This window comes from Callithrix jacchus, chromosome 5 (assembly GCF_049354715.1).
Source record: "Callithrix jacchus isolate 240 chromosome 5, calJac240_pri, whole genome shotgun sequence".
Lineage (NCBI taxonomy): Eukaryota > Metazoa > Chordata > Mammalia > Primates > Cebidae > Callithrix > Callithrix jacchus.
Window position 1 is genome coordinate 38,227,593 of NC_133506.1, and position 16,699 is coordinate 38,244,291.

The window sequence follows — 16,699 nt, forward strand, 5'->3', positions numbered from 1 at the left end:
AGTCCTCAGGGTTTTTCTTCTGTAGACAGGTTAACAAGGCACCTCCATGCTGAGGCCCAGCCCTGAGACAGGACAAGAAGGTGCTTGGTGGTGATGAAGGAAACCTACCATGGGCCCATGCACCAAACATTTTGTTCTGTGTTTTCTCAAATATTTGTCATTTAATCCCGATGTGTCCCAATTGCATGACCTTCATTTTGTAAGTCAGAGAAAGCATTTTGTAAGTCAGAGAAAGCCTTGAGCCATAGAGAAACTTTGCTCAATAGTTTTGCTCAAGGTTCCCCGTGTGAGTCCCTCTGGCTATAGTGTCCCTGAACCTTGAACGGGTGTATGCTTCTGGAATTTCTTTTCTGAAATTCAACTGTACAGAGAATCAAAGACCAAGGTTATCAAAGTTTTATTTCAAAGTTAGGAATGTGGTCTTTCCATTCAGGCAAAGAACCTTTTTGTTATTATTTTTCATATCATGAAGTCTAAAACCTTAGCACAAAATCTAAAAACCAGGCTTGTAAAGGTGACTTTTGGTTAGAAATGGTCAAAATCAGATAATTGCTTCCTTCAGCATGGAGCGTTAAATGCAGGCCTTCTTCTAATTGTTACTACCACCCAGAAAAGAAAAATAAGGCTTACTTTCCAGAAGCTGGAACTGTACTTGAGGTGGCCCTCTGGCCTGCGAGGCCCCATCTGCTCCATGCTGCTACCACCTTCACGTGCACTCAAGGCTCTCTTTGTTCCTGTACTGTGAAGTCTTTTCATGTGATTCCTGGTTGCAGTAATGAACAAACTTTGCCACAGCAGAACTGCTTTACAGAACCTGCGGGTTATTAGAGTTAGAAAACTGGGAGTATTACCTAATCAGGGCTCCTCATTGTGCAGGCAAGGCCGCTGAAGCCCAGGAAGACCAAGCAACTTGCTTCAGGCCATGCAGCAGGTCAGCAGCACAGCAGACCCAGATCTCCTGAGACCCACTGAGCACCGTGCTCTGAACCATGAGTGTATGTTTCAGCCATCTCAGATTTTCCGTTGCCTTTAAATCTGCTTCCAAATAGCGTAACACTTCACTCATCCCCTAACTCACTTATTCAGTATTCATGGAGGGCATTCTGGTGTCAGAGCCAGTTTTAGGAGCTGAGGACACGTAGCTGTGAATGGAAAAGTTGCTTCCTGCTCTGCTAGAGCTTATACTTAATTGAGGAAGATGGGTGCTAAATGCAAAACTATACAGAGCTCCTCTGTATTGAGCTTCCCCACTGCCTGACCTGGGGCCGGGGCTGGAAGAGGAAGGGGAATCTGAGACACAGTGGTCTCCAAGACAAAGGAAAGAGCATGGCAGTGATGATAAGAGGATGGCAAAGTACAACAGGTCGAGGAGGGAACTACAGGGATGCAGGCAGCAAAGAGGTGTCCCAGGGCACCAGTTCTCTGTAGGGGAAAGAAGGGAAGAGGCGGGTGCTCATGGCAGAACACAGGCTTATTCTTATCTTCCTCTAGGCATTCACTCTCTCCATCTCCTTTCAGGCTCCCATTCTTCTGCCCACACCCTGGATTGCGGAAATGTCCAGAGTTCTGCCCTCTACTGCCTGTTCTCTTTCTCCTGGGAAATCTTGACCCCTTTCCTAGCTTCCCAAACACCCAGTGGTTCTCAAGACCAATGTGCTAAAATCACCTGCTGTTTCTTGGACCCCATCCCAGTGCCACATGTGGGGATAGGACCCAGGAATCTACTTTTTAAAAACACCCTAGGTGATTCTGAGGCAGATGTTCCATCTTCGGCTCACTGAGAACCAAGGTCTGATAAACATCAAACACTGGGCCAACACTTTCACTTGCTAAAAACTTAAAGTATAATAAAAAAGAAGGGCCGGGCGTGGTGGCTCAAGCCTGTAATCCCAGCACTTTGGGAGGCCGAGGCGGGTGGATCATGAGGTCAAGAGATCGAGACCATCCTGGTCAACATGGTGAAACTCCGTCTCTACTAAAAATACAAAAATTTAGCTGGGCACGGTGGCGCGTGCCTGTAATCCCAGCTACTCGGGAGGCTGAGGCAGGAGAATGCCTGAACCCAGGAGGCGGAGGTTGCGGTGAGCCAAGATCGCGCCATTGCACTCCAGCCTGGGTAACAACAGTGAAACTCCATCTCAAAAATAAATAAAAAGAAAAAAGAAAGAAAGAAAAGGAAAAAAGGACCCAGCATTCTGGGCAGAGGTAGGGTCTCTGCATCTGCATCCTGGCCATTTTTAGCACACATCTAAAGGTATGTGTGTAATATACAGATGAGAAAATGGAACCCACAGGACTTGGCTAGAGTCACAGAACTTCAAAGAATAGGACCCTGACTCCATACCCAAATCCAGTGTCTTCATTCATCTCTTTCACCCAGTTTTGTTGAGCTCACCAGTATCTCCAACCCCCTTCTCCTCCTCCCCATTTTTACAGCTAATATCCCCATTCATGCCTGCTCAGTTTCCTCCTGGTCCACTGCAACACGCTTCCTCCCCACCACAGGCTCCCTGCTGCTCCAAGTTGCCTTTCACACTGGCCAACAAGTGGTTATCCCAAAAGATACATCTGATCAAACATTCCGTGACTTAATCTCTTATCACCCAAGATCCTTCAAGTTGTAGCCCCAGCCTCCCTTCTCATCACATCTCATCCTATACCACATGACCAGTATGTATCCCTTCCTAGAATACATTATTCAAGAGTACTGGTTTCGGTATTTGCCTCTGCCACTTACTGTGTGATTCTAGACAAGTTACTTAATCTCGGCGAGCCTCATTTTTCTAAACTGTAAAATGGGCTATTACTAGTAGCTTCTTCAAAAGGCTGATGGGGGGAATGGATGCAGCAAACCACCACAGTATGTGTATAACTAGTAACAAACCTGCACATTCTGCACACATAACCCAGAACTTAAAGTATTCAAAAAAAAAAAGGCTGTTGTAAAGATTTTATAATGAAAGGTGACAATTATAAAGCGCTCAGCACAGTGCCATGAAAACCACAGATGCTCCATAGCACTACTAATACTAATGTCATCACTGTCATCCCCACCTTGCAGGACTACTTGTTCTCATTCTCTGAACATACCACATACTTTGAGGTATCTGACTGGAGCAGGCACCTCTGGGTGCTGGAAGCTCCTCATCAAAATTCTAAAGTGACTTCAAGGTAGGGTGGCCATAAAATATCCACTGTGGTACAAGGTACTTTGTATGTGAAATTCTAGTTAATTCCCCCAGAAAGTCCTACGAGACTCTTATCCCTTATCCTTATTTTACAGATAAGCATGAGACTCAGACAGGTTATCAGATCAGCTCCAGATCAGAATGCCAGTCACTGGTAGAACTGGCATTCCAACTAATATCAGCCTGATTTCAAACTTCACATTTCTTCTGTTCATTTCCTCTATGTAAAAAGAACACAGATTTTTTTTTAACACACTTAGGGTGCATTGTACTGAGAATTGTGTCTTGGTATCTTGCATCATTCCCACCTTCTGAAGCTCTCCCACATATCCCTAGGGCTGGAAGCCTATAAATTATATCTTACTTCCCAGCAGGGTTCCAACTCAGTCTTCACCAATAACTGAGGCAGAGACTGGGCGCTCACCAGACAATGAACCTATAGGCACCTTGATCTTGGACTTGGACTTCTCAGCATCCAGAACTATGAGACATAAATTTAAAAATGTATATATCACCCATTTTGTGGTATTTTGCTTTAGCCAAACAAATGGACAAAACAAATTAACACCGAGAAGTAGAGTGTTGCTTTAACAAATACCTAAAATATGGTAGTGGCTTTAGATCTGGGTAAGGAATAGAAGCTGGAAGACTTCAGAGATTCATGCTGGAAACGGTCTAGATTATTGTGAACAGAGTATTAAGGGTGGTTCTGGCTAAGGTTCAAAAGAAGAAAGCTGGAGAGGAAGTCTCAATCTTCTTAGAGATTATCTAAGTATAGTCACGAACAGAATTATGGTAGAAATATGGATATTAAAGGCAATTCTGATGAGGTCTCTGACAGAAATGAGAAACAAGGTATTGGAAACTGGAGGAAAACTCATACTTCTAACAAGATAGCCAAGAACTTGGCTGAATCATGCCCATGTCTTAATGCTTTCTAAAAGGCAGGACTTGCAAGTGATAAACTGGGAAATTCGGTGAAAGAAATATCTAAGCAAAGTGTTGAGGGTGCTACATGGCTTCTCTTGACTGCTTATAGTAAAAGTGAAATAATAAAGAATTAAAGATAAATTTATAAGTAAAAGGAAGCAGAACTTAAAGACTTGGCAAAATCCCAGCCTGGCCTGGTTGTAAAGGTGTATCATGGAGAGAATGCCAAGAGTGTGGCCAAGTCAATGTTTGACACAAATATTAAGATGCTTGATAGGGATATAAGTACAGATGTAAGGAAGCCAGATGCTATTTATCAAGGCAATGGAAGAATGATTTTGAAGGCATTTAAAAGATCTCTAAGGTTGTCACTCCCATCACAGGCCCAGAATACCAAGGCCTGGAGGACAAAACTATGTCAAAAAAAAAGGTCTTAGGCACCCATGAGACCTCAGGACTCACTGCTCTGCTCTGAGCCACCTCAAGCCTCTGCTTACTGAATTCTGGTGTAGTGCTCCTTAGATACCCCAGATGTGACTCAAGTGGGCCTAAGTGTGGCTCAGGCTTCCCCTCCAGAGGGCATGAACAGTTAACCTTGGTAGTATGCACAAGGTGTTGACCCAGCAGGTCTGCAGACTGTGTAAGCCATGGGGCATGGTTACCTCCACCCAGATTTCAAAAGATGCCCTGGAGAGCCTCAGTACCTAGGCAGAGAACTGTCAGGATGGGTGGGGCTACTGCATAGAACCCTCACTAGTGCAATTCCTAGTGGAGCCATAGGAATGGAGCTCCTAATGGAGAACCCCTATTAGGGCAATATTTCATGGAGCCACGGAGACAGGGCAACCCTTGACACCTCAGACCTGTAGAGCCACAATGGTGGCTCCCAGGCGCCCAACTGCAACCACTGAGAGCTGCTCTGTGGCTGCGCTCAGGCAAAGCCATGAGGTATGGGGCTTCCTGGGGCCTTGGGGGCCTAACCCTTGCTGCACGGTGTCCAAAGAGGCAGGATGTAGAGTCAAAGAAGATTATTCTCAAGCCTCAAGATTTAATGCTGTTTGTCTTCCTGTGTTTTATACTTACTTGGAAACTATTACCCTTTTCTTCTTGTCTCTTTTAAAATAAGAAGGTCTATCCTGTGTTTGTCCCAACATTGTATTTTGGAAGTATACAATTTGTTTGATTTCACAGGCACACAGCTGGAGAGCCATTTGCCTCAGGGTCAATCATATCTAATTTAGATGACACTTTGGACTACACTTTAAAGTGGATACAGGAATAAGACTTTTGGGGCTCCTGGGATTAAATGAATGTATTTTGTATATGAGAAAGACATGGATTTTGCGGGGTCTGTAGGAGAACGTTGTGGCTTAAAGGCAGGTGTCCCTACAAAATGCACATGTTGGAACTTAAACTCAAATGTGATAGTATTATGAGTTGGAACCTTTAGAAGATGACTAAGTCATGAGGTCAGAGCCTTCATGAATGGGATTAGCAACATTATAAAAGAGCTGGAGGGAACTAGATAGGCCCTTTTTGTACTTCCATGTGAGACCACAGCATCCAAGGCACCATCCTGGAAGGAGAAATGGGGTCTTCATCAGACACCAAACACGATGGTGCCTTAATCTTAGACTTGTCCACCTCTAGAACTGTGAGAAATCGATTTCTATTATTTATAAATTACCCATTTTGTGGTACTTTCTATAGCAGCATGAATGGACTAAGACACCACTGAACAATTCTCTATCTCCCTCCTCCACCCAGCCTCTGGCAACCATCATTCTATTTTTTATTTCTGTAAGTTTGACTACTCAAGATACCGCACATAAGTGGAATCATACAGTACAAGTTTTTGATGACTTATTTACTTCTTTTAAAGCAGTGTCTTCAAGGTTCATCCATGTTGTAGCATGTGTCAGGATCTCCTTCCTTTTTAAGGCTGAGTAATATTTCATTGCATGTGTATACCACATTTTCTTGATCCATCCATCTGTTGATGAACATTTGGGCTGCTTCCATCTCTTGGCTACTATGAATAATACTACAATTAACATGAGTGTGTAAATATATTTCAAGATTCTGCTTTTAATTATTTTAGATATGCCATCATCTGCAGCATAATGGTGTTTCAGTCAGTGACAGACTGCATGTATGAAGGTGGTTCTAGGTGGAGAGTTGGCTGTAACTTCTAGGTTTACAAAAATACAGTCCATGAAGATCACACAATGATGAAACCACATAATGATTCATTTCTCAGAACGTATCCCAATCATTAAATGATATATAATTCTATTTCCAGAATTGGTATTGCAAGATCACATGGTGGTTCTATTTTTTATTTTCATTTTTCCATATATACTATACTATTTTAAATTCTCACAATGTACAAAGGTTGCAATTTTTCCACATCCTTAACAACATTTATTTCTTTTTGTTTGTCTTTTTATAGTGGCCACCCTAATGGGTGTAAAGTGATATCTCACTGTGGTTTTGATTTGTATTTCTCTAATGATTAGTGATGCTAAATATATTTTTTTTCTTTTTTTTTTTTTTGAGATGGAGTCTCACTCTATCACTCAGGCTGGAGTGCAGTGTCATGATCTTGGCTCACTGTAACCTCTACCTCCTGGGTTCAAGTGATTCTCCTGCCTCAGCCTCCCAAGTAGCTGGGATTACAGGTGCCCACCACCAGGCCTAGCTAATTTTTGTATCTTTTGTAGAGATGGGGTGTCACCATGTTGGCCAGGTTGGTCTTGAGCTCCTGCCCTCAGGTGATCTGCCCTCCTCAGCCTCTCAAAGGGCTGGGATTACAGGCATGAGCCACTGCGCCTGGCCATATTTTCTTGTTTCTGGCCATTTGTTCATGTTCTTTGGAGAAATATCTATTTGAGTCCTTTTCCCATTTTAAAATCAGGTTGTTTTGTTGTTGTTGAGTGGTAAGTGTTCTTTACGCATTCCAGATAGTAACCCCATATGAGATATAATTTACAAATATTTTCTCCCATTACATAGGTTGTCTTTTAATTGTTTCCTTTGATGCACATTAGTTTTAAGTTAGATATAGTCTCATTTGTCTATTTTTGCTCTTGTCACTTGTACTTTGGATGTCATATCCAAGACATCACTGCTGCATGCAACATCACAAAACTTTCTACGTACATTTTCTTCTAGGGGTTTTACAGTTTGCAGTCTTATGTTTAGGTCTTCAATACATTCTGAGTTAATTGTTGTGTATGGTGTAAGATAAGAATCCAACTTTCTTCTGCTACGTGTGGGTATTCAATTTACTAAATGCCATTTGTTGAAGAAACTATTCTTTCTCCATTGTGTAGTCTTGCCACCCTTACTGAAGATCACTTGGCTACGTATGTGAGAGTTTCAAAGGTTTTGTAAACCTCTAATACCCTGTATTAAACCCCTCCTGATTGACATACCTAGGTAATGGACACATCATGCCTAATATTTTTGCAGCTATGATTTAGAAGGTTCTTGGGAGCTATAAGTCTAATTTTAACCTTAGACACTCTCAGGATTCTTTAAAAACATAATATATTCTTGCTTGTTCATAGTTTTCGCAAGTGTTTTCATTGATGACAAGGCTTTAAATCCTGAGAAAGTACAATTTGGGTATCTTAATAAGGAAACAAAACACCTAGGAAAAGAAGCAATTGTAAAAGATATTGGCAGATTTGGGGAAAGTTTTAAAAACAGTTTGCTCAAGGTACCTGTTGCTTTCCAAATGTAAAGCATGACTGTGTTAGCACAAAGCACAGTGTCAAAACTGGGTAGATGAAGAGGGAAAACATGAGGTCTCCTAAGAAAAAGGTAATTTCTCTCAATTACCAAATGTCTCACTGATTAGTAGTTGTGGGGAAATAAAGTCTGGAGTTGTACCTGTGATATTAATGGGGCATGTGAAAGATCACTGCAGCTCTGTGGGGCTGTGTGAGAACAGAATATGCTCCTTAAGCCTCACCTGGGAGATGTATCTTCCTGTGGAAGTCTGAGCTCTCAGGGATAGATGTCCCTCAGGTGCCCCATCTCCATACACTCATGAAGACAAATTCCTCTGTCAAGGAAGCAGAACCAGCTGCCATGCTTGACAGACAGAAGAATGGAGGGGCTAGGGCCACATGAGTTTTCATCAATGTTTTCTTTTATAAATGTACCACTGAATTCCTACATTTAAAAAATGCCTTTTCTTCTTGATTCATAAGTTACAAGTCAAAGAATACTAGAGTCAGAAGAAACTGACTTCTGATCTTACAATGGTTAATAAGGCCAAGGGAGGGGTGGCATGTGGCTCAAGGTCACAGAGCAAGTTAATGGAAGAGCTAGGACAGAACCCAGAGCTCCTTGATTTTAGAGCCATTTCACAGAAGCAGGTGTTGGAAGCACAGAGAAAGGCAGCTCAAAATCAGGTTAGTGACAGATCTGGGATGACTTTTCAGGGATGCTTCCTTAGCCACTAGGTGGAAGGCCATGCTAACCAAAAGGCCTGGTAGTAGAGACAGTGACACCCAATTCCACCATGTCCTGCAGCCCACGCAGAAACACAATAACCATCACAGGAAGAAAAGAGCTAGAGGAGCCTGAGGGACAATCCAGCACAATCCTGGGCAGGAAAACTGAGGTCCAGAGGTTCAGGTCAGCAAAGCAAGGCAGAGACAGAAGTCTAGGGTCCACGTGCTAAAAGCTGGATGCCTGGGAGTCATCGGTGGGGACAACGGACTTGAGCTGCTGTGTTTCAAATTCCCTGCCTGCCGCTTCTCATCTCTGTGATGAAGGGCACGTTGCTAAATCTCTTCGTGCCTCAATTTTCCGACTATAAAGTGGGAATCACATGGTGCCTACACTATATAGGATTTTGTGAACCATAAAGGAAACAAGAGTTTAAAGCACCTGGCACATAGTGAGTACTTCATAAATGCTAGCTGTTAATGATTCTCAAAGAGAGACATCCCTGGTGGTGAGAATACAAGTGACATCATTAAAATCGGATAATCCAGGACAGTATTGGCCAAAATAAATATAAAGTGAGCCACATAGGTAATTCTAAATTTTCTAGTAGGCACATTTTAAAAGGTAAAAAAAAATAAATAACTTATTTTATCTAGCCCAATATATCTAAAATATACTCATTTAAACATGTAATCAACATAAACATTGTTAATGAGATGTTTTTAAATTATTTTTTCATACTAACTGTTTGAAATCTGGTGTGTAATTTACACTAACAGGACTAGCCACCTGTATTTATGTGGAAATACTAGCCACGAATTTCCAGTATGCCATACCACGCATGGCTAATGACCACCAGACTGGATACTGCAAATGGGACCTCAATGGATTAATGAATTTTCCAGATTGTTGCACTTTATTTTTCAGAGACATCTCAGCCATCTTGCTGTTACTAAATTAAGAGAAAAAGACTATTTATATTAAACTATTTTCTTTTCTTACCAAACATCTCAGAATACATATTTATAATTCAAATTACTATAGTATTCAAAGCACAATGAAAACCTGTTTCCTCATGAAAGAAAAGACAGATCACATATTTAAAATGAAATGTTCACTTGGAGGAGCTCTAGACCCTGCAGCAGCAGCCCAGTCAGTTGAACAGTCGGTGAAGACATCGCCCAGCATCAGCATCCAGTCAGCATCACCACCATCAGGATGATTCTCAGCAACATCTTCCTCTCAGGCTGCCCTGGAAGTGGCTGAAGTTGAAGCAGCAGGAAACAGGAATCCAGAAGGACGTCATCTTTGCTGTCCTGTTCAGTGTGTCTCTGACACATGACTGCTTTTGTGATGCTTCCTTTTCTTTCTTTCTTTCTTTCTTTCTTTCTTTTTTTTTTTTGAAACAGAGTCTTGCTCTGTCGCCAGACTGGAGTACAGTGGTGCAAATCTCAGCTCACTGCAACCTCCGCCTCCCATGTTCAAGCAATTCTTCTGCCTCAGCTTCCCAAGTAGCTGGGACTACAGGCACATGCCACCACACCCAGCTAATTTTTTTGTATTTAGTAAAGACGGGGTTTCACCATGTTGCTCAGGCTTGTCTCAAACTCCTGACCTCAGGTGATCTGCCCGCCTCGACCTCCCTAAGTGCTGGGATTACAGGTGTGAGCCACTGTGCCTGGCCTGTGATGCTTCTTTTTCAAAGAATTTACTCTAAATAACATGCAGGTTCATTGTGTCTGCATTTAGGTGGACGCTGGCAGACTTAGACAATTCAACAAACTGATAGGATCAACCCTCCATGAAAAGTAAAGCATTTATTTCATTTTTCCAGTAAGAAAACCTCCTCCACCCCACAGAAAAAGTTTTCAGACAACTTTAATAAATAAAATTTTAGGCAAAGAGATGACTGAATTAGGCAAAAGTCCGCTTATGGTATCTAATACACAATTTAATTACACATACATATTTAAAATAACATTTCATAAAACATTCATTCAAAAATAGAGAGTGGGTCAGTGCAGACTCTGGATCCAGACGTCTCACCTCCTCCATTTACTACTCCCTTTTGAGAGAGTTAACATTCTGGACCTCAGTTTTCTCCTCTTTAAAAGAGGTGTGATAGGCTGGGCACAGTGGCTCACACCTGGAATACGAGCACTTTGGGCAGCTGAGGCGGGAGAATCACAAGGTCAGGAGTTTGAGACCAGCCTGGCCAACATGATGAAACACTGTCTCTACTAAACATACAAAAAAAAAAAAATAGGCAGGTGTGGTGGTGGGCACGTGTAGTTCTAGCCACTCGGGAGGCTGAGGCAGGAGAATCACTTGAACCCAGAAGGTAGAGGTTGCAGTGAGCCAAGATCACACCATTGCACTCTAGCCTGGGTGACAGAGCAAGACTCCATCTCAAAAAAAAAAAAAAAAAAAAAAAAAAATAGGGATGGGTAATAACATCCAGCTCACAGTGTTGTTAAAGTATTAAGTCAAGAACATGTAAAGCCCTTAGCACACTGTCCAGGAAGTGGTACACACGTTAAGTTAAAAAAAATAGTGGTTTATTATCCATTCCCATAGACTTTAGGACCCCCTTTTTTATTTTATTTTATTTTTTTTTTTGAGAAGGAGTTTCACTCCTGTTGCCCAGGCTGGAGTGCAATGGCACAGTCTTGCCTCACTGCAGCCTCTACCTCCCAGAAAACCCTTTTATTCGAACTCATCAAATGCACCAGTGTTTCTCATCAGAAGAACCACTTTTTAAGTTGAATCACATCAGCCTCCATCACCCTCACTTCCCGTTACACCATTTGGAATACAATACTTTCCAAGTCTAGGCATGACGTCACAGAAAACTGAGTGTCAAAGCCAGCATCTATGTGGATATTAGCACAGACAGGTTTTCCCATTTATCTGGCAGCTGAATATTCTGCTCACCACAGGACATCAGGTTGCTTTTCGAACCCACTGTCAGGACACTTGTTCATAACAATCGCCAAAACTCGTCATTACTCGGTCATAGCCTCCAGAATAATTACTAAACCTGCATTCAATTTCCTTGCCTTTTCTTTCTACCAATTCTGTGATCCGTGTAAACATCCCAAAGTAGCACTGATTGGGGTCACTGCAGGCTAATGTAGTTTCTTCAATTAATTTTGTAGCTCCGAGTACACAAGAAACCATCTCATAATATGAGATGTTTTGTAAGAACTTTTCTCAGAGCTGTTCAGAGAGAGACAAAGATCTTGCCTTTCCCTTGGGCACACAGGAGGCATTTTGGCATTTCTTTCTTCTCCCACTTCCATCTCTTAGGTGTTAGTTGAATAAACTGTGGTTCATTCACCCAGGAGAATATCGCGTAGCCTTGCATGGTGAAAACTAACTCTGAATATAGTGGCATAAAAAGAGCTCGATGATGGAAGTGTTTGGGAGCTATGACTCTACTCATCGTCTGCACCCTTAGGCGGCCACAGTGCTGCCGTCCAGAGCACAGCCTGGACCCCTCCCAAGGGCACGTCCTGCCTCTACCATATGCTAACGACGACCTGGGCAAGTCATGCAAGCTTTCTGTGCCTCAGTTTCCTGATTTGTAAAATGCAGATAATATCCACATCAGAGGACTGTTGCAAAGATTAAGTAAGTTACTATATTTAAAGTACTTAGGGTATCTGACACATAATAAGCACTACCTAAGTATCACGCCTCTTACTATTACCACATACACTCTCTGACTTCCTCCTTTCCTCTCTCCCTCCTCCTTCGCTCTCTCCCTTTCTCTCTCAAAACACAGCAATATGTTAATAGTGATATTTAGGCTAACTGTGATGAGGATGGAGAGAGGTAACTTTTATGTTCAAACTCAGCATTTTTTAACAACAAACATATAATATTTTGTCATTATAGAGGAAATAAAAATGTACTGACTCAACAATAGCTAAACAGGAACATTACAATTGTAAACCAATCAATAATAATATCTGGAATATCAGGTGTCATTAAGGACACTTAAAGGCCCACACTTATATATTGTTTTCTGTAAGCCTCACATTAAAGGAAGAGTAGGTCAATCTGAGAATACATCACATCTTCCCAACAGGAGCCTCTTACAGGCATTACAAGCAGCACCACACATTCGTGAGTATGTGCCAGGCCCCAGAGCAAAGGAAGAGGTAATCTCCAGTGTCTCTTTATTTGCCCCAGGGATCCTGGGACCAACATCAGAACAGAAAAACCTAGGTCCATCAGGTCCTGGGACCAAGTGGCCCATCCTGATCAAAGCCCAGAGTCAGGCTCAAGATATGAAAGCTACAGATGCCCCAAGTGCCATGAAAATGCCAAAGAAAATGGCAGCCCCTCCAGGCTTCCCCCAAAACCACTTTCTCCCAACAATAATTCGGTTATTGTTAAAGTTATGGACCACCTTCCTTATTCCACGCCCCATGCAGGATACAAAGAATTCAGCAATAAGAGGCAGTCCATTCCCTGATGATACTCACAGGCCTGGTGGGGAATCAGAGACAACATGTGATAAACTCAGCTACGAAAGCACAGTAGAGAGGTAAACACTGTGAGGGGAGTCAGGGAGGGCCTCCTGGAGGAGGTGACATTGGTGCCGGGTTTTGATATAGGAGGAAGGGGAAGAGAGGTTGTGTTCTATTCTTGGGGATCAGCAAGTTAAAAAGCACAACAGTGTGACCTGCAGGGTTTGTGGTTGAAACAAGAGATACCAACTATACTATATTTTTAAAAATAGGAAGTTTCTGGAAGAATATTGAGAAGCTCATAGTGAACAGAAAGCAGAAGGATCAGGCCTGAAAAATGAGCAGAAAAAAAGGCAGTTCTGGGAGACGAACAAGCAGTCAGTTCAGCAACCTCACAGCATAAACACCATGGCCAGACACCCACCCTACTACTGCATGCCCCAGTGCCCCAGCCTCTGGCTGTGGGCCCATCCTTCCTAGACGAAAAGTCCTGGGTAGCACGGCCCCCCCGCTGCATCCAGGTCATCCATCCAGTTACACCTAAGCTAACAGGAAACGCTGAGCGGCTGGTACCTTCCCCTCTCAGAGAGCTACACAATCCACCGAGAGTCAACAATGAGAGATTTCCCACATCAGGTAACAGTGTTGAAGACTGGACTCCCAAAACAGTAACCCAAAGGCTGTTCTCCTGTGATTACACAAAAGGGGAAATGAAAGAGAAAAGAGCAGGAGGGGGGACTGGGCTCGAGATACATGCTAGGCTTGCATCATGAGAAAGTTCAATTATTAATAAGAGCAATTTATCTAACAAACATTTGCCACTACCCACTAAGCCCCAGCACTGTGGTTACAAATATAATACAATGTTGTCCCTGCCTACAAGAACCGAAGCTAGCTCTATAGGTGGGCAGTGAACAGCCTTGCAGTTCATCCAATAAACACCAGGAGGCCCATAGAGCTTTTTACAGCCAACGTCCACCTTGACTGACCAGTGCTTGGACCATTCTATTTGACAGTACTTCCAACACAATTCTTGCTAAAGCACAGGAGTACCTAAGCTAAGAACTAGAACAAGGTGCAACCAGGGGACCAGCACCAGTGCCTGGCTTCTGTTTAGTGCCTTAAAATTCACAAAGCATGTTCCCAACCATCAAGTCATGGGCAAATGTCCAGGATGGCCATTGCCATGTGGATGATAGATATTCTTTCTCCAGATGTCAACGATAATACACAACCATTCTGTTTGGGGTACATAAGGGTGTACAGAAATACATACATATGAAAGCAAATTTGATAACTCCCGTTGGAGATGAGCACAGAGATGTGTGTACAAGAACACTCACCGCAATGTGGTTCAGTAGTAACTGGAAGGAACTAACATATGCAACAATACAGGGCAGTGAAATAAACGGTGCAACAGTCACTGCAACGGGAAACCATGGAGCCTTTAGAAAACATAGTTATAAGGAGTATTTAACGACATGGGAAAATGCTAAAAAAAAAAAAGCATTAAATAGCAAAATAGATATTTCTGCGAGATTGTGTGAACATATGACTTTCATTTCATTCTTTATAGCTATCTCTATTGTGCATTTTCTCTACAATGAATACATATTATTTTTGCCATCAAAAATCATGACTGCCAGTAGAAAAAAAATTTTAAGGTGCTTTGTTGATGACGGTACCAGGTCTGCAATACATATTTCTCTATCCTGGACCTCAAGTCTGACTCCTCAGCCACATTAAACTCACATGACCGTGGACCAGTTGCTTCCCTTCTCAGGGCCTCCGTTTTCTCAAAAATAAAGAAGTGACAGTATCTCTGAACTCATGGGAACCCACAATCGATGAAGTGTTGTACAGGATAATGCCTAACCCACTTCTTGGTTAGAGGGGACAAGTAGTAAATGCCAGCTCCCTTAGAAGAAAACAAAGCTTCTAATACTTACAGTGCTCATGTGGCAAAGGTGGCCTGGGTAGGTGATGGGTCAGGGTACTTCTGTGTGTTGACGTGGTTTGAGTTTTCTAGAACTGCTATTAAAAGTCACCATGAGCTAGGTGGCTCAAGACAACAGAAACCTATTGTCTCACAGTTCTGGAAGCTAGAAGTCCAAACTCCAGGTGTCAGCAGGGCTGTGCCGTCTCCAAAGGCTCTAGAGAAGAACCCGTCCTTGCCTTGCCTCACTTCTAGTGTCTGTTGACAGTCCTCAGCATTCTTTGCCTTACAGCCACATTACTCCAATCTCCACTGCCATCTGCGTGTGGCCTCCTTCCCTATGTGTGTATGTGTCTTTGCCTCCACCGGTCGTATTGGGTTAGAACCCAATATGACCAGCAGGACCTCATCTTAATTTGATAATATCTATAAAGACTTTACTCTCAAATAAGGTCACATTTACAGGTATCAGGCGTTAGGACTTCAACTTATCTTTTTAGGGGACACCATTCAACCCGTAACAGACCCCAACCCTCCCTCTAGAAATATCAACAGTTAGAGCAAGGCAGGAACCCACAGGCAAAGGCCCTGTGGTGGGAAGGAACAGGCCTGGACCACCCTGGAGACAGTGCTGCTTCCACGACATGCTAGCTGATTGAAATATTTGTGTGTGCGCATGTGTGTGTGCATGCACTCGTGTGTTACCTGTGTGTGTGTTCCCCCAACTGCTGCCCCTTCCAATCAAGAAACTAAGTTTTTTGTATTTTTCTGCTCTGGAAATGTGTGTAGGAAAAACAGAAGAAGCTGCTTGAAATCAAGTCTTCCTTCCTTCCTCCTTTGCTTTTTCCTAACTTTTAACTTACTTAAGAGAGAATGCTGGGGTCTGGAAGGAATGAGCCAAGAAAAGTGTGCTTTTGAAGGCTAAGACGTTAAGGAGAGAGGTTCTCCCATTTCACGAAGGCAGCAGGTATGGGTCTACTGGTGCACACTGCTCCGTGGCAGTATCTGAGGAGGGGTGGGCCCCAGGAGGGATGCTGGGTGGTGCACCTGGACTGGCTGGGCTGTAACAAGGACTCCCAGCCTGACAAGCAGCAGCAGAATCACTAGACCTGAAGGGAATGCAGCAATGGGCTTCCCAGAGGACATCACAATGGTCTGCTTAAACCCCAGGGTACTCATAGAACCCTAGGGAACAGGGAGCTCCAGTAGTGCCTAAAATAGAGTCTCAGCACCATGGAGACTGAGGGTCAGATTCAGGTTTATGTAAAGAAGAGAAAAAAGTGAGCATTTATGTACCTGGTTTTGCAGGCTGAGATTCAACCCTGATCCATACCTCATGCTTTAGAGAATGTCCTACAAGTGTTCAAAGGAAATAGAAGCCAGCTACACAAGCCCCACTACCTCCGGCTTCAGCCGGTTTAGAAGGACACCTCCAGCACTCACATCCTCCTTCAGCCCCAGGATACCCTCCTGCTGGGCCCTGAGCTGTAATTCAGGGCTGCACCTCAGGGCTGCCTGTGGAAACCTACGCCAAAGATGGGGAAGGCAGGGCTAGGAAGCAGTTAGTTCCATGGGCAGGAGAGACACCTAGAAAGGGAGTTTGTGTGTGCAGTAACCCCTGCTCCTCTGTGACAGCCTCAGTAAAGACAAGGTGGGGAAAACCAGGTCTGAGGCCTGGAATGCCCGTGCAAGAGCCTCTCCCA

General features: G+C 43.2%; 1 protein-coding gene across 21 annotated transcripts in view; it reads right to left on the minus strand.

Annotated features, from left to right (window-relative positions):
- The window catches only part of PTPRT (protein tyrosine phosphatase receptor type T), a 1,160,468-nt gene that overhangs the window by 825,929 nt on the left and 317,840 nt on the right, over positions 1–16,699 (minus strand). The window lies entirely within an intron of this gene.